At 44.2% G+C, this 25,558-nt stretch overlaps 4 non-coding genes across 4 annotated transcripts; all 4 read left to right on the top strand.

The window, feature by feature from the left end:
* Positions 1-526: 526 nt before the first annotated feature.
* trnav-cac (transfer RNA valine (anticodon CAC)) lies at positions 527-599 on the top strand. The gene has a single exon. It is a non-coding gene; the product is annotated as a tRNA-Val (tRNA).
* A 16,515-nt stretch (positions 600-17,114) lies between these two features.
* On the top strand, positions 17,115-17,187 carry trnav-aac (transfer RNA valine (anticodon AAC)). The gene has a single exon. It is a non-coding gene; the product is annotated as a tRNA-Val (tRNA).
* A 1,538-nt stretch (positions 17,188-18,725) lies between these two features.
* Positions 18,726-18,798, top strand: trnav-cac (transfer RNA valine (anticodon CAC)). The gene has a single exon. It is a non-coding gene; the product is annotated as a tRNA-Val (tRNA).
* Positions 18,799-19,670: 872 nt separating this feature from the next.
* trnav-aac (transfer RNA valine (anticodon AAC)) lies at positions 19,671-19,743 on the top strand. The gene has a single exon. It is a non-coding gene; the product is annotated as a tRNA-Val (tRNA).
* The last annotated feature ends 5,815 nt before the right edge of the window (positions 19,744-25,558 follow it).

The following is a 25,558-nucleotide window of genomic DNA, read 5'->3' as shown; positions in this document are numbered from 1 at the left end:
CGCTGGACATGTTGAAGAAGCGGGATGTTTCAGAAGCTGAGAATTAAAGAGGTATTGCCTAAAAGCAGCGCGGGTTCTTAAATAGAGAGGAGAGTTTCGGGGCGTTGCCTTCAGAGGGGTGGGGGTATTTATGGGTGGCCTTGTTGTTCAGGGTTTTATGGGTGTACACTTTCTGATGGATATGACGTAGGAATAATTAAGGAAATAACTCTACCTAAAATCACGCCCCCCAACATGTAGTTGAATGCGCAGTATAGCTCTGATAGTCTGGTGGTGACGGAAGACCACCAGCCGTTTGAACAAGCCATTCAGCATCACCTTGTTGGGCTAAGTGCAGGCACTGTCAGAGCGCAGGGCGTCCTGCCTTTGAAAGAGTTTCCAAAGTGTCCTGATGTGCCCTTGAGCAATGCAAAATAGGTCAGTGAAAATAGAAACCTTTATCTCACAGGGTGGCCCACGGGAAACGCCTGTGCGCGTTTTACCAGCCTGCTTCGATGGGAGCCATTTGAAACACCAGGACGCGTTGGTTTCCGTAGTGTAGTGGCTATCACGTTCGCCTCACACGCGATAGGTCCCCGGTTCGAAACCGGGCGGAAACAACCCGCGGTGCACGCTTGCCAGTGCTTTGTTACCCGTCCTCATTTCTCTGCCCCATGGCCGGCCTAAGTTTTCTCTTCCTCGGAGTGGCAAGAAATCATAACCTTGAGAACAAACGATCGCAGAAGGGTAGCTTTGCGAGGCGCTGGAACCGACACTTTTAAAATCGATACATGTTGTTGCTGTTACAATACGACCGTAGCAGGATCGGCGACATTGCTGTTACTATTATGTAGTTGAAGGCGCAGTATAGCTCTGATAGTCTGGTGGTGACGGAAGACCACCAGCCGTTTGAACAAGCCATTCAGCATCACCTTGTTGGGCTAAGTGCAGGCACTGTCAGAGCGCAGGGCGTCCTGCCTTTGAAAGAGTTTCCGTAGTGTCCTGATGTGCCCTTTAGCAATGCCAAACAGGTCTGTGAAAATGGCATCCTTTCGCGGCACTTCAGACGCCATCTCACAGCCTAGCCGACCTGAAACGCCTGAGCCCGTTTTACCAGCAGGCTTCAACGGTAACCGTTTGAAGCAAGAGGCGGCGGTGTCAGTTTCCGTAGTGTAGCGGTTATCACGTTCGCCTAACGCCGAAAGGTCCCCGGGTTCGAAACCGGGCGGAAACAGCCTGCTGTGGGCTGGCCCTTTTCGTCCTGCTTGCCCTCGTGGTTCCCCGGAGGCGGTGGGTGGCTTTTCTTCATTGGAGTGCCCGAAATCGGTGCTTTCAGAGCGTCCGTCCGTCGACAGGTTGAAATTGTAAACGCTGGTGTAGCCACTTTTAATTAAAATCTGATGATGTTGTTGTTGTTGTTCTTGTTGTTGTTCTTGTTGTCATCGTGGTCGCCGTCATTATTATTGTTAAAGTAAAGCAGTAGTTAGATTTGTTGCTACCGTAAGGTGTAGAAGACAACAGTAGGTATGGCGTGTGATATCAAAACATTCAGAATTCTTTTAACCTATATAAAATATAAGCATTGTAAAATAAACCCAAATATCTCTTTAGCGGGGATAAACGCTGTTCTGAGTAGTTTGTGACTTGTTTAATACCAAACAAAGCATCGCTATAAAAAAAAAAAAAGAATCACTGTAAAAGCGCTTGTTATTTTAGATCTTTATAGTTATTTTCTTGGCTCAGGTTGTTTTTTAGCGCTTATAAAGGCCTGAAATATTCTTAGTGGTTGTTGACTATAGGTCTTGATGCTTAAAAATGTTTTTTTGAGAGACCAAAAGGTTCTAATAAAAGTTTAGAGTAGAGAGGAGAGAGATCGTCTCCATCTTGGTTTCTATTTGAAATTTGATGCAGTGTCATTTTATTGGTTGGTTTTGATATGTTAATTGGTAACAGGGCGGCACAAAGGCCAGACCAGAACAATGCCTTACAAGCAGATCCGGCATGTGGCCATCAGTATAAGTATGAAGGTCTGGTCTTCAGCTCGACAGACTCATACTGACCTTTCGATTTAAGACTAAAGATCAACAATGTCCGGAAACAACATCAGCGACTTCGATTTAAACGAGTTTTTAGGCAAGTCTTCAGATTATTTTCATTGACTCAGAGCGTGCTGTGTGCATGTATTGTAAATAAAGGCTATAACATCTGTTTTAAGTTCTGTAAAATTATTTTTCAGCCAGTCAACAGGAGTTAATTCCCAACGCTGAGGAGATCATCTGGAACAACGACGGTAAGATTTTTGTGTTTAAGCTCATGGGTTCTTATGTATGGGTGTGTGTGGTTTTGAAGCGGCTCATTAGAGTTATGAAAACGTTTTAATATATATTAATGCCGGTCTCTTTAATTACACAGAAACTATCGAAAGGCCTGTGATTAATGTCTCCGAGGATCGACCAAGAGAAGTGGTTGTCCCTAGACAGGCTGTCTGCCGACCGGGTAAGAACTAAACCCCTGTTTGTTTGTATAATGTTTCTGTAAGATGTTTGAGTCCAGTTTTGTTAATTTTAAAAAATTATCCTGTCTAACAGTATTAAGAAACGTGGTTCGAGACAACGAAAGGCCTTCCACATCGAGGGCTTGTTTCGTTTTACCTTCGAGAACCGTAACCTTTCAAGAATCTGAAAGGCCGTCAGCCCCGGTATCTGATAGCTGTGAGTATATGTCTGCAGCCTGTAAGAGGTTAAAGCTTTTTATAAAGCGGTGTGGTTAAAGGTTAAACATGTCTCTTACCTTCACAGCGGTGCAAAAAGCTAAACCAGCCGAAAAACATAAGAAACGATTATTCTGTGGAGGTAAGTAAGATCTTTCAAACTTTAATGTTTTTAAAAGGGCTTTGTTTGCCCGTTGAGGGCTAATATTTAAGCGATGGGTGACCGTTTCCTGTAGGGCGGGGGGTTCTGGGAAAGATCTTTAGAAGTCCGGACAGGTCTAGGCTTGTTTCTGGGGAACGTGTTTAGAAATGACCGATTGCCGTACCGTCTGGTTAGGAAGTAAAGCCGTCCGAAAGGGTTTAGTAAGTTGTTTGGCTTATCTCCCGCTATTATACTTCTGTTTTAAAGTGGTTGTAGGAAAAGGCTTGAAGGTGTTCATTGTATTTAATATTTAAACAGATCGTGAAAACGTTTGTGAAACAGGAAGTCCCGGGATCAGGAAGCGTTTACACTTGGAAGGTTCGTTTAAAAATGAAATGTTGTTGTGTGTGTGTGTGTTTTATTAACAATATTACAGTTTTTAAAGAAACATTTAAGAAACAGTTTATTTACAGCGGCTTCTCTGTTTTACATTTATTATCAAGTCCTAATAAATATATTGTCTGTAAATAATAAGGCGTTGTAGTGAATGTCTAAGGCTATTTTCAAAGGTCTAAAAAAGCTAAAGGTTTTGAATGTCCTGGACATGTTGTTTTAAGTGTGATTTCTGTCGCCGTTTAAAGATGTAAATGTAATGTATATTTTTATTCTTCCCAAGACTCTTGGGATAGTCATTCTGTGGATGAGCTATTGAGGACAATTACCCCGTCTAAGTGGGATCAAACATCTTCCCCGGTGAGATCACCGAGAGGATCCCCCACGGTGGTCTTGGAGACCCCCCAACATCTACTCAGGCCACAGCCTTCTGGGGGTAATTCAACACCCCAGATTCAGCCCGCCGCATTGTCGGGCGGAACAAACACAGGCATCCAACAACCTCAGGGGTCGCCGTCAGTCAGGGCTGACACACCACCCAACGACGGCCTGGTTTCAACATCGTCCCCCCAGACCCGTTTCTTGGCTACAGAAACGCGGAACAGTACCCCGCGCTTGGCCAGGGTGTCACCGCAAAGGCCTTCTTGGTCTCCGTCCATGAGTATACGCTCGCTCCCTGCCTCCTTCGACCGAGATTTACCGGAGCGACCATCCTTTGAAGCTGAGCCAGGCCACCAGCCCCCGGAGCTACTTCCTGAAGGTCGGCATGAGTTGCTACATACTTTGTTACAAAATCAAAGACTTGTGTTAGTGGGGCAAAACCTGGTGATAGAGAGCCAAAACACCCTTATTAATACCCTTACTAACGAATTGTACCGTATTTAATGTTTTAATAGACACAAAACGCCTTACTATTGTGGGTTGTTGGAAAAATAAAAAATAAATTAAAAAATGTCCTGACTTGGTAAAAGAACTCACAAACTAAAGGATTATGAACAAGCTAGGGCCCCAAAAAGACCTTCCCGAGAGAACATCCCCGGCCCTGTTGTGAACTCCTCTGATGTCCCAATGAACCTGGAACTATTACAAATGATAAATGATTTAAATAACCCCCAATTACCACCGATAGAAAGTGAATTAACAGACTTACCGGTGAACCCCGACCTGTTACAGATGGTCAATGATCTAAATAACCACCTCCCACCGGTAGCGCTTATAGAGGTTCACCCCCTAGTTCACCCCGATTTGTTTGAAATGGTGGAGGCTTTGGAGGAGCTACCCCGACCAAATTCTGCCCCTATTATAAATGATTTGAGACAATTAGAACACAGGATGGCAGCAGAAGCAGCCATCACTATAGAGGAGGGTCTTGACATTAACCGGTTGGATATCTTTGAAGGACTTTTACAGGCTTTAAATGAGCTTCCTCAAAAAGGGGGTTTTGTAGATGTCAGCAGTGGGGGTGTTCGGAATGTGGAGGGTTCTGAGACTGATAAGGCTGTGGAGGACATGCTCTGTGAGAATGTAGGGGGTGAAGGCTTTGTTCAAAATGATGATGTGTCCAAGAGTACCAGTGATCCCGTGATTATAGATAGACCGGCCTATAACAATTTTGAAATGATTCAGCGTTTTAATTTTGCAGAACTTTTAAATTGTGACAATTATGCAGAAATATTTGTCAACATACACGAGGCCTTGCAGAAAATGCTTGAACAGGTTGCTGAAAGGGTCAGACCTCGAGATGTTGTACAGTTAGAACTCAGAGGGGATGATTTGTTTAGCAACCTATCTGTAATGCTGAGTGGAGATAATTTAGACGTCTGCCAAAAATCGAAGCGTTATTGCAAAGTAACGCAGCCATCTTAGCTAATAAAAGTCTGTCTCTGGTAATGAATGTGGTTCGTAACCCTGAGGGTGGGGCGCTTAGAAGACTGTCGAAATGCTTGAAGAACGACATAATTAGGACCAAGCTCAGGCAATTAGTGGTGAGTTCCAGTGGGGACAATAAGCTCTGTTTTGCTTACAGTTTAATAAAACTACTCACCCCCGACATGCCTGAACCCCAAGCTCTGCAAGAGGCTTTAATGCTTCATCAGAGGGCCGGCTTAAACTCTCAACAGATGGTTGCCTTTTCAGACATCACCAAGTTTGAGGAGTTGTTGTCTTTAAAAATTGTTGTGTGGTACCGTTGTGAGGTAAAGGAAGTATTTGTGAAATTTCAGACACATCCTGAAACCCATACACAGACACTGTTTCTCTTCCTAAGTGATAGTCATTACTTTGGAATAAAGAGTTTGACGGCTTTTTTGGGTTGTTCGTATGTTTGTCATTGGTGTTAAAAGGCCTTCAATGATAAGCTTAAGCACCGCTGTGACGGTTACTGTAACGTCTGTTTCAATCCGCAGTGTCGTAAGGGTTTGGCCCCTACCATCCGATGTAAAGATTGCTTAAGGATTTGTCTCTCAGCGTTCTGTTTTTCCGAGCATAAGGTACAGAGGGCCGCTGCTGAGAGGGGTTAAAAAATGGAGTTATTGTGATCAAACTAAATGTTGCCCGCAGTGTTGCCTCCAGTACCGTTTTCATGAGGTTAAACCACACAAATGTCTGGAGCCGAGATGCAGGATCTGTAATGCTGATTTAACCCCGGGGTCCGAACACCAGTGCTTTATTCAGCCGGTTAAAAAGGAGCCGCCGCACAATTGGTATGTCTTTTTTGATTTTGAATGCCGGCAAGAAAACGGGGTCCACGTTGCTAATTATATACACTGTATTGACATGTTGGATCGTGAGTGGTCAGCTAGCGGTGAGAGTTGTGTCAGGGATTTCTTTACGCGGTATCGAGGTCCAAAATACCTCAATTACACATTTATTGCCCACAATGCTAAGGGTTATGATTCTTACATTTTGATGAAGTATCTGGTGGAAAATGGGGTGACCCCAAAAATAATAGCTCAGGGTAGCAAGATCATGTGTTTCACCGACGAAGCTTTCAACTAACGTTACATAGACTTGTTAAATTTCCTCCCCATGAAATTGAGCGCTTTGCCTAAGGCTCTGGGTTTTGAGGCTCAGAAGAAAGGTTGGTTCTGCCATTTTTTTAATACTAAGGACACTCAAAATTATCAAGGGTCCTACCCGCCCGCCTCTTATTATGGGGTTGATACTATGATGTCTCATGAGAGGGAGGAATTCTTTAAATGGTACAATACGGTTAAGGGAGGTGTTTTTGATTTCCGAGAAGAGATGGCCGCTTATTGTAAAAATGATGTGGTGATCCTTAAAGAAGCCTGTGTGCGTTTCTGCGCCGAGGTTATCAGCACATCGAGTCTCAACCCTTTGCAAAGTGTGACCATAGCGTCTCTCTGCATGAAAATGTATCGGTCCAATTTCTTGCAGAAAAACACTATAGCGGTCACCACTTCTGACAACTATCGTGCTAGACAAAAGAACTTTTCGACTGTCTCCATACAGTGGGTGGAATACCTGAGTGCCCGGGATAACATCTTCATCAGACATGCTTTAAATCAAGGGGAAGTAAAAATGGGGCCTTACTACTTAGACGGTTTTAGCAACGTGTCCGGGCGGCGTACCGCTTATGAGTTTGCCGGTTGTATTTACCATGGCTGTCCTCAGTGCTTCGACCCAAACACCTTTAACCCCGTAACACTAAAACTCTGCGGTGATATGTACTATGATTTCCAGGAACGAATTGAAACTTTAAAAAACACCTATGGTTTGAACGTGCTGGTGATTTGGGAACACGAGTGCACGACCCTGAAGCAACAGGATGCGGGGGTACAACGGTTTATGGAAACCTTGGACTTTCCTGAATGTCTAGAGCCCCGGGATGCGTTATTTGGGGGTTGTACCAATGCCCTCTGTTTACATTATGAGGTAAAGGAGGGTGAGAGAGTAGATTACTATGATTTCACCAGTCTGTACCCTTATGTCAACAAGACCAAAATGTACCCGGTGGGGCGTCCAACCATTGTTTATCGTGACTTTCTCGAAATCGGTCATTACTTTAGTTTGATCAAAGTCACCATGTACCCTCCTCGCGAGCTGTTCTTACCCGTGTTGCCTTACAGGTGTTCGGGAAAATTGATGTTCCCTCTGTGTAGAACGTGTGTGGAAACTGAAAATCAAACTACCTCTTGTCTGCACAGTGATGAAGAGAGAGCGCTGACGGGTGTCTGGTGTAGCATTGAGCTTGACAAGGCGGTGGAGAAAGGTTACAGAGTCGGTAAGGTGTATGAGGTTTGGCATTTTTCTGAAAAAACTGATACTCTTTTTGCTGATTACATTATGACCCATCTGAAAGGGAAACAGGAGGCATCGGGCTATCCCTCATGGTGTGTTGACTCCGCGGCCAAAGAGCGATACGTTCAGCAATATTTTGAAAAGGAAGGGATCCGTCTAGAGCCGGGGAACATAACTGTAAACCCCGCCAAGAGACAAATGTCCAAACTGATTTTAAACAGTCTGTGGGGTAAGTTTGGGGAAAGAAATTACCGTCTAAACACAACCTTGATTAAAACCCCTGAACTGTTCATAGAATTTATGTTTTCCAAACAACATGCAGTATCACACTTTCAATTCTTAAATGACCACGTGGCACAGGTCCAGTGGAGGGCCCCTAAAGATTTCCCCACCAAACAGGGGAACGTTAATGTTTTCATAGCGGTTTTTACCACGGCTTACGCCCGGCTTGAACTGTACAACTTAATGGATCAGTTGCAGGAACGCACGCTCTATCATGATACTGACTCTGTAATCTTTGTCACCAGGCCAGGGGATTGGGTCCCTCCCCTCGGGGACTACCTTGGGGAGTTAACGAGCGAACTAGATCCTCAGGACCACATAGTGGAGTTTGTTTCAGGGGGTCCTAAGACTTACGCATACAGAACGGCTGCTGGTAAGACCTGTATGAAAGTTAAGGGTTTCACTCTGAACCATTGTAACAACAAGCTCATTAACATGAAGTCTCTGACGACCCTGGTAGAAAGTTTTGTAACGAGAAAGACGCGCCTCCTCGTGAGATTATTACAGCCGGAAATCAGATCTATCGCAATAAAAAGGGGTACACGTTGGAAAATAGATCACTAAACAAACGGTTCAGAGTGGTGTACAATAAAAGAGTGTTGAAGACTGATTATACCACTCTGCCTTATGGATATTAGCGGTGGTTTTGATAACAGACTTCAACACCCTTTCTCCTGTATTATAGCCGGTCCCTCCAATTCGGGGAAGAGCTATCTTATAAAGAACATCATAGAAGATATGGACGCAACCGTGTCCCAAGCTCTTGACAACATAGTGTGGTGTTACTCTTGCTGGCAACCTCTCTACGATGATTTGGCTTCGAAAAAAAATAATCTGAAATTTGTGCAAGGTCTCCCCGCCTCGTTGTGTGGCGATGACTTGTTCCCGCCCGGTCAAACTAACCTAGTGATCCTTGATGACCTGATGGAGCAGGCCGGTGACAACAGTGAAGTGGAAAAAGCTTTCACAAAGTACACTCATCATAGGAATTACAGTATTATTTATTTAGTTCAAAATCTATTTTTTCAAGGTAAAAAAAGCCGCACTATTAATTTATATGCCAATTATATAATTCTTTTTAAAAACCCCAGAGATAAACTACAGGTCACCGTCTTGGCTCGTCAAATGTACCCTAACCAGACCAAGTTCTTTTTGGAGGCATTTGAGGATGCCACCAAAAAACCCTACGGGTACTTGATTGCGGACTTAAAAGCACAAACCCCAGAAGACTTTCGCCTCAGAACAGGTTTGTGCCCGCCCGATTGGACGGCAGTCTATGTGCTAAAGAAAAGGAAATAAATAAGAATGTCTGTTCGGATTAAAAGAAATCTGCCGCTTTTGCAAATGTTATTTGAGAGGAGCCCGCGCCATAGGAAAGCTATGCTGGCAGGGGCCCCCTCGGATTTGATCGAGACCCTGTGTGAAATAGCTTTTAACATCTTACGCGGTAATATACCCCTAAACCCTTCTCAACATTCTAAACTCAAAAAACAAAAAGCGGTTATCAAGATCATCGCTAATAAGAAGTATTCTATTAAAAGAAAAAGAAAGAAGATTAATCAAACCGGGGGTTTTATAGGACCGCTGTTGAGCATAGCCGTGCCTTTCCTAACCAGTCTTCTAGCTTCCAGAGTGGGTTAATAATGGAATATGCTCAGAAAATGTTTTTGATCCCTCAGGAGCAGCTTGAGAAACTGAGAAAAAATGTTGTCGGGCCAGAGCCCATTAGACAAACGGCCGAAAACAACCTGGACTCTGAAATGAAAGCTATACAGGCCAGGGCCGATTTAAATCAGTATTCCAAAGCCCAGTTGTATACCAACACGTTACAGCGCTACCTCCGTCTGGTTAGACAGGGTGAAAAAGATCAAAACATTTTAACTTTAACCATGGCCTCTCAAGAAAATGGTTCTGGGGCTGATGCGGGGGGTACGGTTGATAAAGATGTTGCGGTGACCGAACCTGTTGAGAGTTCAGAGGGAGATGTTGTAACGGATGTTTTGAGAAACATGCCGGCCAGAAGCAAAAGACATGCAGAATATATCCTGCACAAAATGGTTCAGAAACCGCGGGTAACGGCTTGGAATGAACAGGGTGAATTTGTTTTTAAAGGACAACTGATCAAAGGTTCACACGTTTGATTTGTTGAAGAGTGTCACTAGCACTAATAAGGTACCCGATAGTCGCCGACCTGTAGGCTGGAATGCTTTCCTACAGGCGATGGCCTGTCTGAACATGCCCCAATCAACAGTTCCTAACCAGGAAACGCGACAAAAAATCCGTCTGTGTAAAGAGGTGGAGCCTGATCTGACTCCGATATCTCATTACTCTGACCGTGCTGAGCTTCCATCCTCAGGATCTATCCATCGTTGGGAAGCTTATTAATCACATGTTTTTATTTGTCTCCCCTGTAAATAATGACCCGACAAACAATTTTTTATTATTATTTTTTATTTTTCAAATGTTGTACATTTATTTATACCATAACCCCTGCTTTGTATAAGAATTTTGTTGAATAAAAACAAAACTAATGATTCAAAGGCTGTTTTCATTATTTTTTCACCTTAACACGCATGACATCTTTTAAAATCCTCACAAGAACACCCCATCTGTATACACGGCTGGCTAGGGTCGTAAGTCATTGTGTTATAAGGGGGGGTCCACAGTGTCCTGACAAACTCTGCCACTTTTTTATCATTTTGGCCTAAATCCTCACTGTACAAGGCCATAATATCGGGGTATGACCTTCCTTTAGATCTATGATATAAGAAAAACACACAGTGTTGACCACAAGTGAAGGTCTGAAGACTTTGTACTTGACGACCGCTGTAAATGGTTTCTTGACAGTTGTTGAGCAGAAAGTTATTTATCTTCCGAGGGAAAGGTCTGAAATCCGGGGGGTTTGCATAGGAATCAAAAAATTCACCACGGTGGTCCTCCCTTAGATAAATAGCCAGCCAATGTTCTCCGGGCATATTTTTAGGGTGTGTGTTGATTATGTACATTGCAGGTAAATTCTTGATCTTAAATTTAGGCAGCTGATCGCAGGTGTAGACTCCTTGAAACAGTTTCCGTGAGCTGGCCAGGGCATTCATGATGTGGTTGAGCTCTCTGGTGTTCATTTTAATAATAATCATACATAACGTTTCTCCTCTGATTCACCTCAATAATGTTGTCAAACACTGCATACACGACCATATTTACAGTGCGTGGTAGAGGCTGCTTGAAACGCATCTCCAAACGCATATTGCCCGTCTTCATCAGTGAAAAATGTTGTCCACACTCTTCGTCAGGGGTCAGGTTGAAACCGTACAGGGTGTAACCACTGCAGTATTCCCGGCGATCGATCAGCAGAGTTTGATCCTTGAGATGGCGACCCGTAGCCAGTACTAGAGTGTCATATTCACAAACCGCATTGCCGTTTTCAAAGTCAGGTTGAAAAGGTCTGGATGGAACCTGCACACCATCGACGTACAACGCTATAAATTCCGCGTTATAATGTTTAAAGTTAAAGGGGTTCTTGTTGTAAACCCCGGTAAATGCATCATTATCTTCGAGACCTATAATAACCTGTTTTGGGAGCTGTCCTAGAAACAGATTTTCCTGGTTCATCACCCGTGTCCCTGCGGGGATACTGTGGACTTTCATATAGACTCTTTCGATCGGGTACTTGGCGTTTGCCGTCATTAACGCCTGCGCGTGTCCTAGTTTAACCGCCGGGGAGACGGACACTTTTTTCACAAACAGCGAGGCCGATAATATGGTCAGTTTATATTTTTCAGTATCAGGGGTCATCAGACAAAAAGCACTTTTACTACGGATCATTTTAATTTTAATGTCTACCCCGTTGAGCATGAGTTTTTCTTGGAAAAATATGTCTGCATGGATATACCCCATTAGCTCAAAGGTCCTCCCTTCTGTTGAAGAGGCCGTTCTTTTTTGCAAACCCTTATTGAGTCCCTCTGGATCCTTGTCGTCCATAGCTTCCGGGATGTCTTTGAAGAAAAGGCCGGGGCTGAACTGTTTGCTTAGGGTCTCCTCACTATAATTAAGTATACACTCCATCATGGCTCTATAGGGGTAAGTATTGCTGCTTTGACTAATGAGCCGATCTCCCAGGGTCACATTCACCTGTGTAAACATGGTGGCCACCGGGTAATTGATGACCCCAGCGTTGGTCGTCTTCTCGATTGCATCGCCATCCTCATCAGTCACTTTACAGTTCATTAAAATAAATGTGTTATTCAAATCAATATAATCCTCGCCATTGCCAGCTATAAAAAACTCCAGAGGGGCCGTGTCTGAAATTGCAGAAAGAGGGGGAATCTCTACATATATGCTCTTATCTATACTCGTTTGAGTGTATGGAACTGTAAACAGATCCAGTTCTGATTTGACGCATTCTTCCGATAGACTGTGGACAAAAGACATGTTTAAAAGATGTATCCTGAGGCTCTATTTTTCTTTCTTTGAGACTTTCTTTTTGCAGGTTTTTTCTTGTGCTGCTTCCTTCTCCGAGTGTTTCCACGATATGTTGGAGAATGAGAGATTCTTCGTTTTTTGTTAGCCACGGATCTTCGTCGCCCCCTGGTGGACACATGCTGTTTCTTCTTTTACCCCCCCTCCTCGCCATTACCATGAGACCCGAACCCTCCTGATGCTCATGGCTAGCTGCCCGGTTCATAACATTGGTGAACACGTCACTAACAATATTTTTAGCCGCTGATTTCAAGTGGGGTCTGGCTATAGCAAAGCCTCTCTTAAGCAGGGGTATGGCCATTCTAAAGAGACCACGAAAGAGTCCTCCTAGACTGGCGCCATACATTGTGGGGGCTCCTACAATACCGGGCAAGCCGTTCCATCTTGCATCTTGTAATAATCCACATAGGCGCTAGGATCTACATAACCCCTCGAGGTAGCCATTTTAATAATGTACACACTGTTTCAGGGGTCGAAAATGTAGTTTGACATTAACTTTTCCGAAGCGGAAGGGTACGTTGATATTCTGATCCGATTTTACTTCGATCGTGATGTTGTCAAAGTGGGTCTTTGAGACTGGTACGTAGTGTGGTTTGTCATAAGTAATTGTGACCATGTCATTGCTTTTACCTTTAATAAGTACATTTCTCAAAAGGGGGACATAACTATCCCCGACCCTCTGGTGGGTTATGATATCCGTATACACATAAAGAGTGTAAAAGCCGCCCCACCACTTCTGAGAACCTGCTCTCTGTGTCAGAATAGATCCCAAATATACGCCCCAGTTGGCCGCTGGTTTGAATGCTAATACCTGGTTTTGACACCTTGTACACTCTGTTTTTAATAGGGTTGTAATATAGCTTGATGTTGGGGGTGCCTTCTGAGAACTGTTTATGCATCTCATCTAATATTTTATCCACATTGTCATAATAACCTCCTTGTATCGTGAATGTCCATTGACTCTTTTTAACATCATCAAAAATGGCGAAGGTGGCATCCTTATCTTGTAAAACAGCCCAAGTGTAAGGATACTGTATTTCCGCCAACCCCACTTCCCACGACCCCCTTAGATCTATAGATTTTCCAAATTGTACCGTGTAACTGGATATTTCATTTTTAGGATATATATTGAGAGAGGCATTACTGGGTAGAGTCACGTAGAAGCCTCCTGATTCCATCTTGAGAATCGAAAGTAATGCCCCCAACACACCCGCGGGCATGTTGTTATAAGGATTGAATATCGCAAACCTGTTGTTCCGGGACCCAACTATTGAACTTTTCAGGCCATCCAAGCCATTTCATCAACACATATTTTTTCCGGTTCTGGGTTTTTTCAGCTAATATCTTTTCAACTCTGTATACACTGTCTTTACCCACAATAATTTTTTGTAACTCGGCTTCGTAAAACGTTCCTTCTATATCCTCCCTGTCATAGTCTTTTAACCGGTACACGGGGGGGTCTCTAGCCAACTGTTCGGTAACTGTAAAATATTCGTCAGAAAATGTTTGTTCATAACCTTTGGCAAAAGTACTCCTTAGCTTTGAAACGCGAACCACATCACCGATGTTGAACTAATAAGTAGTTTTTCCCTTCTTAATAAATGGTCCGTATAATTTTTTATAGACCTTAAAAGAATTACTTTGATCAACATCTAAAGGCTTCATTTTAATACTGGTGTGATACCCTTGGTTGTAAGCATCGATAAAATCCTGAACTTTATCAAAATACTTGAACGTGTTGACCGCTGTAAAATATCTCCACATTTTGGTCTTTATGGTGCGGTTAAACCTCTCCACTACCGATGCCCTAAGCTCATTACCGGTGGTGAAATGATGTATTTTGTGTCTCTTCAGTAGATTCTGAAATTCTCTGTTGAGAAACTCTTTTCCTTTATCAGTCTGCAGTTTTTTAGGACATCGACCCTGGGACAATATATCCTCAAAGGCCCTTGTCACCGCCCGACCTGTTTTATTATGTAGAATGTGAGCCCAGGCATATTTTGATAACACATCGATACACATCAACATCAATTTGTGACCATTGTTATGTTTTGATATATTTGACATATCGACTAGATCCATTTGCCATTGTGAATCTATGTCAGTTGCATATACGCGGTTTCTTTTAAAGTTAATCCTGAGAGGTTTATGTAAGGTATAGGCGTCTTGTTCCCGTAACCATTCTGAAACAACCACATCATTAACCTTCACTCCGGCCTCAGCGAGTCCTCTTTGAAAACCCTTCTTACCCGCCAAACCCCCAATCTTGGCTGGGTTGTAGTATAGTTCCTGCATTTGGGGAGCTTGCCGAGTCATTCTCTCAAATAACCACACAGACCCACACTATGCGCAAAGTTTTTATACAAGGTTTTTTATTCAACTTCAGGAGAGCAGATACCCCTTTTTAGACATTTGAGAAAAGTATAACATACACAACAATTTTTTCTACGGTCCAGACAAAAAGAAATCAGATGATTGGTTACTTGATCTATATCAACAAATATACCTGTTTCTTTATCTTGTAGGCACACACCTCAGTTACATATGTAAATAAAACAACAATATGACCTATTTTAAAAGTAAACAGAGGTGTATTAAACATGCTCAGTAAAAGGTCATACAGATGTTGATGAAATGGCCTAATATCATTCTTGGCCCCCTTGAGCCCTTCATCCCAGTGTTCGTACCCCCCGGTCTTTGTTACAGCAGCCATTCACTTTTCCAGGTTTGAAAGTTGATCCTCATCGATGGTTAAATCTGTAGAGAAAAGGCTCGCGTTGGCTACTTTTCTGTCAAGCACATGGTGTAATAGCGCTCTCAGGTTAGCTGCAGAGTGTTGATGACAGAACCAGTTGCAGAAGCAGTCCAGAACATTCCCCATGTTCAAAGTCCCTTAGTTCAGGTCAGAGTCTGAATCAGTGGCGTAGATGTCGAATTCTTCGTCGCTGCCCCCAGCTTTAACTTCTTTACGGAAGAAATAAGCTTTTAGCTTGCCAGCGGTTTTTCTACTCGGCTCATCCAGGTCATTGAGCAGCTGCCCAAGTTTCTCTATTATAAACGGCTCCTTTTTCAGCTCCAGCAAAATCTCATCTATGATTTTCTGGACTTGTCCCACAGTGACATGTATGTGGGAGTAAGAGAGCGCCTTGATTAGTGCCGGTTTCAGCCACGGTTTGTTCAGTCTTCTGTAAAACACGTTGAAATAGAACAGGAAATAGTAACGGTCTGGTTCAAACAAACAACTGTGTCTCAACTGACTGGGGTGATTCACTTCACACCCCCGACAGACTTCTTTCAGAGCTCGGTCGATGAGAGCACTCAGAATATACACCAGGGTGCTTTTAACCACTCTGCTTACTTGGTCACATACCCCGGGCATAAATCCTGCGTCTTCATCACGCCCCCGGGACAGTCCGATGCTCATTGGGTCGCCTGGTGGTTTGTGGGGTGTTTCTCCATCCATTGGACTGACCCCCTCCTGAGACGCACAGACGGTAGACAGTTCGGCAAAATCGAGGCCCTCCATGAGCTCCAGAGGCTGGGGATCCCCGAGACTCATTTGGACATCCATCGCACCGCATGTTGTTTCGTCCTGAGGGACCGGGGTCTGAGGTCTTGGAGAGTAACCACAGTCAAAGGGTTCCAGAGTGTATACAAAATCTGGGGAATAGAACCAGGGGTGATCCCGGGTTTGAAGAGGCCTGTAGAGCCTGTCGACGTCCGCAGCTTTCGGGTAAGACATTCTCTTTAATTTTAAACCATGAATGAATTGTTGCACCTTTTATCCTATCTCTTCACTACGTCACGACACACCGCCCTCTTAGAAGAGAGTAGCCCCTGAGCCGTCAGACCCCCCTCCAAAACCCCACACGTCGTCTGTCGTAGTTCTGCAAGCTTTCCCATTCACACCTTTCAAAACCCTGAGTCGGAGACTCCATTTCGCATTCTCTTGGACCCTCTTGCAAGCCTTCTAGAGTCTTATCCACAAGCCCCAGATCTCTCCAGGCCATCACCTTCAACCAGTCCTCATAAGAGTATTCAATTACCGTCTCAAAAGGTTCCAACGTACCCTCCTTCTCTCCCAAAGCAAGAAGCTCCACTCCAACATAGCTGGGATCCCTTTTAAAGCGGTAACCCCGTCGAGCCCCCCAGATCAACACCCAGGAGCATTCAATCTTCAAATTGGTGAGTACAGGAACCCTTGCCCGGGATTGTTTCTTGCGGGGTTTCATGTTGATGTCGCTGGACATGTTGAAGAAGCGGGATGTTTCAGAAGCTGAGAATTAAAGAGGTATTGCCTAAAAGAAGCGCGGGTTCTTAAATAGAGAGGAGAGTTTCGGGGCGTTGCCTTCAGAGGGGTGGGGGTATTTATGGGTGGCCTTGTTGTTCAGGGTTTTATGGGTGTACACTTTCTGACGGATATGACGTAGGAATAATTAAGGAAATAACTCTACCTAAAATCACGCCCCCCAATTATGACGTAGGAATATTAATAAGCTTAGGGCATACGTCATAACAAAATAGGCCGCGCCCAAAAAACCCTACTATCTACTCTTATGTAGTTGAAGGCGCAGTATAGCTCTCATAGTCTGGTGGTGACGGAAGACCACCAGCCGTTTGAACAAGCCATTCAGCATCACCTTGTTGGGTTAAGTGCAGGCACTGTCAGAGCGCAGGGCGTCCTGCCTTTGAAAGAGTTTCCGAAGTGTCCTGATGTGCCCTTTAGCAATGCCAAACAGGTCTGTGAAAATGGCATCATTTCGCGGCACTTCAGACGCCATCTCACAGTCTAGCCGACCTGAAACGCCTGAGCCCGTTTTACCAGCAGGCTCCTACGGTAACCGTTTGAAGCAAGAGGTGGCGTTGTCAGTTTCCGTAGTGTAGCGGTTATCACATTTGCCTAACGCGCGAAAGGTCCCCGGTTCGAAACCGGGCGGAAACAGCCTGCTTTGGGCCGGCCCTTTTCGTCCTGCTTGCCCTCGTGGTTCCCCGCAGGCGGTGGGTGGCTTTTCTTCATTGGAGTGCCCGAAATCGGTGCTCTCAGAGCGTCCGTCCGTCGATAGGTTGAAATTGTAAACGCTGGTGTAGCCACTTTTAATTAAAATCTGATGATGATGATGATGATGTTGTTGTTGTTGTTGTTCTTGTTGTTTTTGTTGTCGTCGTAGTCGCCGTCATTATTATTGTTAAAGTAAAGCAGTAGTTAGATTTGTTGCTACCGTAAGGTGTAGAAGGCACAATAGCTCTGATAGTCTGGTGGTGAAGGAAGACCACCAGACGTTTGAACAAGCCATTCAGCATCACCTTGTTGGGCTAAGTGCAGGCACTGTCAGAGCGCAGGGCGTCCTGCCTTTGAAAGAGTTTCCAAAGTGTCCTGATGTGCCCTTTAGCAATGCAAAATAGGTCAGTGAAAATAGAAACCTTTATCTCACAGGCTGGCCCACGGGAAACGCCTGTGCGCGTTTTATCAGCCTGCTTCGATGGGAGCCATTTGAAACACCAGGAAGGGTCGTTTTCCGTAGTGTAGTGGCTATCACGTTTGCCTCACACGCGAAAGGTCCCCGGTTCGAAACCGGGCGGAAACAACCCGCGGTGCACGCGTGCCAGTGCCATGTTACCCGTCGCCATCTCTCTGCCCCAAGGCCGGCCGTCGTTTTCTCTTCCTCGGAGTGGCAAGAAATCCTGACCTTGAGAACAAACGATCGCAGAAGGGTGGCTTTGCGAGGCGCTGGAACTCACACTTTTAAAATCGATACATGTTGTAGCTGTTACAATACGACCGTAGCAGGATCAGCGACATTGCTGTTACTCTTATGTAGTCGAAGGCGCAGTATAGTTCTGATAGTCTGGTGGTGACGGAAGACCTCCAGCCGTTTGAACAAGCCATTCAGCATCACCTTGTTGGGCTAAGTGCAGGCACTGTCAGAGCGCAGGGCGACCTGCCTTTGATAGAGTTTCCTAAGTGTCCCGAAATCGGTGCACTCAGAGCGTCCGTCCGTCGACAGGTTGAAATTGTAAACGCTGGTGTAGCCACTTTTAATTAAAATATGATGATGATGATGATGATGTTGTTGTTCTTGTTCTTGTTCTTGTTGTTGTTGTTGTTCTTGTTTTTCTTGTTGTCGTCGTGGTCGCCGTCATTATTATTGTTAAAGTAAAGCAGTAGTTAGATTTGTTGCTACCGTAAGGTGTAGAAGGCACAATAGCTCTGTGATTGTCTGATGGTGGCACAAGACGAGCAGCAGCTGTTTGAACAAGCCATTGAGCATCACCTTGTTGGGGTAAGTGTAAGTCTTGTCATAGCTCAGGGCGTTCTTCCTTTGAAAGAGTTTCCAAAGTGTCCTGATGTGCCCTTGAGCAATGCAAAATAGGTCAGTGAAAATAGAAACCTTTATCTCACAGGCTGGCCCACGGGAAACCCCTGTGCGCGTTTTACCAGCCAGCTTCGATGGGAGCCATTTGAAACACCAGGACGGGTCGGTTTCCGTAGTGTAGTGGCTATCACGTTCGCCTCACACGCGAAAGGTCCCTGGTTCGAAACCGGGTGGAAACAACCTGCGGTGCACGCGTGCCAGTGCCGTGTTACCCGTCGCCATCTCTCTGCCCCAAGGCCGGCCGTCGTTTTCTCTTCCTCGGAGTGGCAAGAAATCCTGACCTTGAGAACAAACGATCGCAGAAGGGTAGCTTTGTGAGGCACTGGAACTGACACTTTTAAAATCGATACATGTTGTTGCTGTTACAATACGACCGTAGCAGGATCGGCGACATTGCTGTTACTCTTATCTAGTTGAAGGCGCAGTATAGCTCTGATAGTCTGGTGGTGACGGAAGACCACCAGCCGTTTGAACAAGCCATTCAGCATCACCTTGTTGGGCTAAACGCAGGCACTGTCAGAGCGCAGGTCGTCCTGCCTTTGAAAGAGTTTCCGAAGTGTCCCGAAATCGGTGCACTCAGAGCGTCCGTCCGTCGACAGGTTGAAATTGTAAACGCTGGTGTAGCCACTTTTAATTAAAATCTGATGATGATGATGTTGTTGTTGTTATTCTTGTTGTCGTCGTAGTCGCCGTCATTATTAATGTTAAAGTAAAGCAGTAGTTAGATTTGTTGCTACCGTAAGGTGTAGAAGGCACAATAGCTCTGATAGTCTGGTGGTGAAGGAAGACCACCAGACGTTTGAACAAGCCATTCAGCATCACCTTGTTGGGTTAAGTGCAGGCACTGTCAGAGCGCAGGGCGTCCTGCCTTTAAAAGAGTTTCCGAAGTGTCCTGATGTGCCCTTTAGCAATGCCAAACAGGTCAGTGAAAATGGCATCCTTTCGCCGCACTTCAGACGCCATCTCACAGCCTAGCCGACCTGAAACACCTGAGCCCGTTTTACCAGCAGGCTTTAACGGTAACCATTTGAAGCAAGAGGCAGCGGTGTCAGTTTCCGTAGTGTAGCGGTTATCACGTTCGCCTAACGCGCGAAAGGTCCCCGGTTCGAAACCGGGCGGAAACAGCCTACTGAGGGCTGACCCTTTTCGTCAAGCTTGCCCTCGTGGTTCCCCGGAGGCGGTGGGTGTCTTTTCTTCATTGGAGTGCCCGCAATCGATGCACTCAGAGCGTCCGTCCGTCGACAGGTTGAAATTGTAAACGCTGGTGTAGCCACTTTTAATTAAAATCTGATGATGATGATGATGATGATGTTGTTGTTGTTGTTCTTGTTGTTGTTGTTCTTGTTGTCATCGTGGTCGCCGTCATTATTATTGTTAAAGTAAAGCAGTAGTTAGATTTGTTGCTACCGTAAGGTGTAGAAGACAACAGTAGGTATGGCGTGTGATATCAAAACATTCAGAATACTTTTAACCTATATAATTTATAAGCTTTGTAAAATAAACCCAAATATCTCTTTTGCGGGGATAAACGCTGTTCTGAGTAGTTTGTGACTTGTTTAATACCAAACAAAGCATCGCTATAAAAAATAAATAAAAAAATCACTGTAAAAGCGCTAGTTATTTTTGATCTTTATAGTTATTTTCTAGGCTCAGGTTGTTTTTTAGCGCTTATAAAGGCCTGAAATATTCTTAGTGGTTGTTGACTATAGGTCTTGATGCTTAAAAATGTTTTTTTGAGAGACCAAAAGGTTCTAATAAAAGTTTAGAGTAGAGAGGAGAGAGATCGTCTCCATCTTGGTTTCTATTTGAAATTTGATGCAGTGTCATTTTATTGGTTGGTTTTGATATGTTAATTGGTAACAGGGTGGCACAAAGGCCAGACCAGAACAATGCCTTACAAGCAGATCCGGCATGTGGCCATCAGTATAAGTATGAAGGTCTGGTCTTCAGCTCGACAGACTCATACTGACCTTTCGATTTAAGACTAAAGATCAACAATGTCCGGAAACAACATCAGCGATTCGATTTAAACGAGTTTTTAGGCAAGTCTTCAGATTATTTTCATTGACTCAGAGCGTGTTGTGTGCATGTATTGTAAATAAGGCTATAACATCTGTTTTAAGTTCTGTAAAATTATTTTTCAGCCAGTCAACAGGAGTTAATTCCCAACGCTGAGGAGATCATCTGGAACAACGACGGTAAGATTTTTGTGTTTGCGCTCATGGGTTCTTATGCATGGGTGTGTGTGGTTTTGAAGCGGCTCATTAGAGTTATGAAAACGTTTTAATATATATTAATGCCGGTCTCTTTAATTACACAGAAACTATCGAAAGGCCTGTGATTAATGTCTCTGAGGATCGACCAAGAGAAGTGGTTGTCCCTAGACAGGCTGTCTGCCGACCGGGTAAGAACTAAACCCCTGTTTGTTTGTATAACGTTTCTGTAAGATGTTTGAGTCCAGTTTTGTTAATTTAAAAAAATTATCCTGTCTAACAGTATTAAGAAACGTGGTTCGAGACAACGAAAGGCCTTCCACATCGAGGGCTTGTTTCGTTTTACCTTCGAGAACCGTAACCTTTCAAGAATCTGAAAGGCCGTCAGCCCCGGTATCTGATAGCTGTGAGTATATATCTGCAGCCTGTAAGAGGTTAAAGCTTTTTATAAAGCGGTGTGGTTAAAGGTTAAACATGTCTCTTACCTTCACAGCGGTGCAAAAAGCTAAACCAGCCGAAAAACATAAGAAACGATTATTCTGTGGAGGTAAGTAAGATCTTTCAAACTTTAATGTTTTTAAAAGAGCTTTGTTTGCCCGTTGAGGGCTAATATTTAAGCGATGGGTGACCGTTTCCTGTAGGGCGGGGGGTTCTGGGAAAGATCTTTAGAAGTCCGGACAGGTCTAGGCTTGTTTCTGGGGAACGTGTTTAGAAATGACCGATTGCTGTACCGTCTGGTTAGGAAGTAAAGCCGTCCGAAAGGGTTTAGTAAGTTGTTTGGCTTATATCCCGCTATTATACTTCTGTTTTAAAGTGGTTGTAGGAAAAGGCTTGAAGGTGTTCATTGTATTTAATATTTAAACAGATCGTGAAAACGTTTGTGAAACAGGAAGTCCCGGGATCAGGAAGCGTTTACACTTGGAAGGTTCGTTTAAAAATGAAATGTTGCTGTGTGTGTGTGTGTTTTATTAACAATATTACAGTTTTTAAAGAAACATTTAAGAAACAGTTTATTTACAGCGGCTTCTCTGTTTTACATTTATTATCAAGTCCTAATAAATATATTGTCTGTAAATAATAAGGCGTTGTAGTGAATGTCTAAGGCTATTTTCAAAGGTCTAAAAAAGCTAAAGGTTTTGAATGTCCTGGACATGTTGTTTTAAGTTTGATTTCTGTCGCCGTTTAAAGATGTAAATGTAATGTATATTTTTATTCTTCCCAAGACTCTTGGGATAGTCATTCTGTGAATGAGCTATTGAGGACAATTACCCCGTCTAAGTGGGATCAAACATCTTCCCCGGTGAGATCACCGAGAGGATCCCCCACGGTGGTCTTGGAGACCCCCCAACATCTACTCAGGCCACAGCCTTCTGGGAGTAATTCAACACCCCAGATTCAGCCCGCCGCATTGTCGGGCGGAACAAATACAGGCATCCAACAACCTCAGGGGTCGCCGTCAGTCAGGGCTGACACACCACCCAACGACGGCCTGGTTTCAACATCGTCCCCCCAGACCCGTTTCTTGGCTACAGAAACGCGGAACAGTACCCCGCGCTTGGCCAGGGTGTCACCGCAAAGGCCTTCTTGGTCTCCGTCCATGAGTATACGCTCGCTCCCTGCCTCCTTCGACCGAGATTTACCGGAGCGACCATCCTTTGAAGCTGAGCCAGGCCACCAGCCCCCGGAGCTACATCCTGAAGGTCGGCATGAGTTGCTACATACTTTGTTACAAAATCAAAGACTTGTGTTAGTGGGGCAAAACCTGGTGATAGAGAGCCAAAACATCCTTATTAATACCCTTACTAACGAATTGTACCGTATTTAATGTTTTAATAGACACAAAACGCCTTACTATTGTGGGTTGTTGGAAAAATAAAAAATAAATTAAAAAATGTCCTGACTTGGTAAAAGAACTCACAAACTAAAGGATTATGAACAAGCTAGGGCCCCAAAAAGACCTTCCCGAGAGAACATCCCCGGCCCTGTTGTGAACTCCTCTGATGTCCCAATGAACCTGGAACTATTACAAATGATAAATGATTTAAATAACCCCCAATTACCACCGATAGAATGTGAATTAACAGACTTACCGGTGAACCCCGACCTGTTACAGATGGTCAATGATCTAAATAACCACCTCCCACCGGTAGCGCTTATAGAGGTTCACCCCCTAGTTCACCCCGATTTGTTTGAAATGGTGGAGGCTTTGGAGGAGCTACCCCGACCAAATTCTGCCCCTATTATAAATGATTTGAGACAATTAGAACACAGGATGGCGGCAGAAGCAGCCATCACTATAGAGGAGGGTCTTGACATTAACCGGTTGGATATCTTTGAAGGACTTTTACAGGCTTTAAATGAGCCTCCTCAAAAAGGGGGTTTTGTAGATGTCAGCAGTGGGGGTGTTCGGAATGTGGAGGGTTCTGAGACTGATAAGGCTGTGGAGGACATGCTCTGTGAGAATGTAGGGGGTGAAGGCTTTGTTCAAAATGATGATGTGTCCAAGAGTACCAGTGATCCCGTGATTATAGATAGACCGGCCTATAACAATTTTGAAATGATTCAGCGTTTTAATTTTGCAGAACTTTTAAATTGTGACAATTATGCAGAAATATTTGTCAACATACACGAGGCCTTGCAGAAAATGCTTGAACAGGTTGCTGAAAGGGTCAGACCTCGAGATGTTGTACAGTTAGAACTCAGAGGGGATGATTTGTTTAGTAACCTATCTGTAATGCTGAGTGGAGATAATTTAGACGTCTGGCTAAAATCGAAGCGTTATTGCAAAGTAACGCAGCCATCATAGCTGATGAAAGTCTGTCTCTGGTAATGAATGTGGTTCGTAACCCTGAGGGTGGGGCGCTTAGAAGACTGTCGAAATGCTTGAAGAACGACATAATTAGGACCAAGCTCAGGCAATTAGTGGTGAGTTCCAGTGGGGACAATAAGCTCTGTTTTGCTTACAGTTTAATAAAACTACTCACCCCCGACATGCCTGAACCCCAAGCTCTGCAAGAAGCTTTAATGCTTCATCAGAGGGCCGGCTTAAACTCTCAACAGATGGTTGCCTTTTCAGACATCACCAAGTTTGAGGAGTTGTTGTCTTTAAAAATTGTTGTGTGGTACCGTTGTGAGGTAAAGGAAGTATTTGTGAAATTTCAGACACATCCTGAAACCCATACACAGACACTGTTTCTCTTCCTAAGTGATAGTCATTACTTTGGAATAAAGAGTTTGACGGCTTTTTTGGGTTGTTCGTATGTTTGTCATTGGTGTTATAAGGCCTTCAATGATAAGCTTAAGCACCGATGTGACGGTTACTGTAACGTCTGTTTCAATCCGCAATGTCGTAAGGGTTTGGCCCCTACCATCCGATGTAAAGATTGCTTAAGGATTTGTCTCTCAGCGTTCTGTTTTTCCGAGCATAAGGTACAGAGGGCCGCTGCTGAGGGGGTTAAAAAACGGAGTTATTGTGATCAAACTAAATATTGCCCGCAGTGTTGCCTCCAGTACCGTTTTCATGAGGTTAAACCACACAAATGTCTGGAGCCGAGATGCAGGATCTGTAATGCTGATTTAACCCCGGGGTCCGAACACCAGTGCTTTATTCAGCCGGTTAAAAAGGAGCCGCCGCACAACCGGTATGTCTTTTTTGCTTTTGAATGCCGGCAAGAAAACGGGGTCCACGTTGCTAATTATATACTCTGTATTGACATGTTGGATCGTGAGTGGTCAGCTAGCGGTGAGAGTTGTGTCAGGGATTTCTTTACGCGGTATCGCGGTCCAAAATACCTCAATTACACATTTATTGCCCACAATGCTAAGGGTTATGATTCTTACATTTTGATGAAGTATCTGGTGGAAAATGGGGTGACCCCAAAAATAATAGCTCAGGGTAGCAAGATCATGTGTTTCACCGACGAAGCTTTCAACTAACGTTACATAGACTCGTTAAATTTCATCCCCATGAAATTGAGCGCTTTGCCTAAGGCTCTGGGTTTTGAGGCTCAGAAGAAAGGTTGGTTCTGCCATTTTTTTAATACTATGGACACTCAAAATTATCGAGGGTCCTACCTGCCCGCCACTTATTATGGGGTTGATACTATGATGTCTCATGAGAGGGAGGAATTCTTTAAATGGTACAATACGGTTAAGGGAGGTGTTTTTGATGACCGAGAAGAGATGGCCGCTTATTGTAAAAATGATGTGGTGATCCTTAAAGAAGCCTTTGTGCGTTTCCGCGCCGAGGTTATCAACACATCGGGTCTCGACCCTTTGCAAAGTGTGACCATAGCGTCTCTCTGCATGAAAATGTATCGGTCCAATTTCTTGCAGAAAAACACTATAGCGGTCACCACTTCTGATAACTATCGTGCTAGACAAAAGAACTTTTCGACTGTCTCCATACAGTGGCTGGAATACCTGAGTGCCCGGGATAACATCTTCATCAGACATGCTTTAAATCAAGGGGAAGTCAAAATGGGGCCTTACTACTTAGACGGTTTTAGCGACGTGTCCGGGCGGCGTACCGCTTATGAGTTTGCAGGTTGTATTTACCATGGCTGTCCTCAGTGCTTCGACCCAAACACCTTTAACCCCGTAACACAAAAACTCTGCAGTGATATGTACTATGATTTCCAGGAACGAATTGAAACTTTAAAAAACACCTATGGTTTGAACGTGCTGGTGATTTGGGAACACGAGTGGACGACCCTGAAGCAACAGG

The sequence above is a fragment of the Amia ocellicauda genome (assembly GCF_036373705.1).
Source record: "Amia ocellicauda isolate fAmiCal2 chromosome 11 unlocalized genomic scaffold, fAmiCal2.hap1 SUPER_11_unloc_3, whole genome shotgun sequence".
NCBI classification, from domain to species: Eukaryota; Metazoa; Chordata; class Actinopteri; order Amiiformes; family Amiidae; genus Amia; species Amia ocellicauda.
The sequence above is the reverse complement of the archived record's forward strand: the minus strand, read 5'-3'. Positions and strand labels throughout refer to the sequence as shown.